This window comes from Piliocolobus tephrosceles, unplaced genomic scaffold (genome assembly GCF_002776525.5).
Source record: "Piliocolobus tephrosceles isolate RC106 unplaced genomic scaffold, ASM277652v3 unscaffolded_9445, whole genome shotgun sequence".
Classification (NCBI taxonomy): domain Eukaryota; kingdom Metazoa; phylum Chordata; class Mammalia; order Primates; family Cercopithecidae; genus Piliocolobus; species Piliocolobus tephrosceles.
This window is the reverse complement of record NW_022336991.1, coordinates 1-1,696: the sequence shown is the minus strand read 5'-3', so window position 1 is coordinate 1,696 and position 1,696 is coordinate 1. Positions and strand designations below refer to the sequence as shown.

Below are 1,696 nucleotides of genomic sequence, written 5' to 3'. Positions count from 1 at the left end.
AAAAAAAAAAAAAAAAAAAAAAAAAAAAAAGAAAAGCTTGTTCTTAAGGGAGGAACCACTTTCAGGGCCTTAGATGAACATGAGATCTTGGTTTTTTTTTCAAATCCACATTAATTTTCTACTATCATTCAACATTAACGTGCCTTGTTCTTTGCATAAGAAAGTATCGAATCTCTTACTTTACAAGTAATATCTAGACCATAGGAATTTTCTCCTCTACTTGTTGCGCCTCCCATTTTTTCAATTCTTGAGATCACACCCAGAGGAACATCAAGTATTAGAGCAGAATCCTGTAATGGACAAAAATACAGTAGTCAGTATTTCTGTCAGTATAATTAAAACATCAAAAAACATATAAAAACAACCATATGCTTTCAGGGTGATTTTACCTTGGCCCTTTTAGCACTTTATGAACAAAAATATGATACAGATCACACATGGCAGAGCAAGCATTAAAACAGTCAATTATGCAATCAAAATGCATCCCCAAACATTTGCCATTGTGCACTGCCTCCGGAGTCAAGAGTAAACTCCTAGGTACACATTCCCAGGATATCTGTGATGTCACTTCTAGCCTGTTTCCATAGGATTCTCTCCCACAATATTCTGCACTCCAACTAAGTCAACTTCTTCATTCTTCAGATGCTTCATCCACGATCAGGCCATGTGCTTTGCTCGGGGTGTTCCCTTTGCCTAGAATGATCTATCTTTCCCAACTACCAAAATTCTCCCCATGACTTTTGCCTTGGCTCAGCAAGCATCACCTCTAATGAGGTCTTGCTTCCCAATTAGATCAGGCAGAGTTCATCACTTTTTCCTCGGAAGTTCCACAGCACTTGATTCAGACTGCTGTTAATCACTTGCTTCACTCTGCCTTGTTACCACAAATTTACACATCTGTATTCCCCCACTAGAAACCAAGCATCTGAAAATGGTGCTTGTCTCTGGCATGGGTGCACTTCCCAAAGCAGAAGCACAGCAAGGCTTCTCCATCATTTGCTATCCAACGCTGGGTGCAAGTGGTCTAGAAGACTGCTGGCATAATGGAATCATGTTAGTCAAGTAATAGCACAATCATCACCAGGAGATCATCACAGCAGCTGCCATGTAGGAAATACCTCTCTTCTGTGCCAGGTACTACAATAGGGGCTTTGCACGCATCATCTCATTTTATCCTCACAACCATTCCAGGACATAGGTGAAGTATCCCTGTTTCCTGAGTTTTTCAAAGCTTCAATAACTTGTTTAGTAAGTATATGGCAGGGTGGACATTCAAGGCAATGCCTGAAAACACACATTAAAAGCGCCATACAAATCGTCCTACTCTTTGATCCAATAATTTTGCTACTAAGAACTTATGGCTATCGCTTAACAAAAGGAAGATGTTCAATGGAGCTAGAGGTAGATAACAGGGTAGAAAAAACTATAGTCAACTTGATGGAACAAGTATACACACAGCTATTAAAATAATTATGGTACATGGAAAAATAAGTTTAAGTGGGAAAAAGCAGCATACAACATACGTGGTGACTACAATAACATGAAATATCTATCTACAGGGACAAAGACATGAAGGGCTATACCATTTTTAATCCCAAATTTTCTTTCATGCTATGACAGATGAGTTCGAAAAATAAAGAAAAAAATTTTTAAGGGGTATTTGAGTTTTTGTTCTTTAAAACCTTTTGGGGCTACA

At 38.4% G+C, this 1,696-nt stretch overlaps 1 long non-coding RNA gene across 1 annotated transcript in view; it reads right to left on the bottom strand.

Moving 5' to 3' along the window:
• The window catches only part of LOC113220677, a 7,592-nt gene extending 5,915 nt beyond the window's left edge, over positions 1–1,677 (bottom strand). The window contains exon 1 of the long non-coding RNA XR_003307460.1: positions 180–1,677. This is a non-coding gene — a long non-coding RNA (uncharacterized LOC113220677). The remainder of the gene's footprint in view (positions 1–179) is intronic.
• Positions 1,678–1,696: the final 19 nt, after the last annotated feature.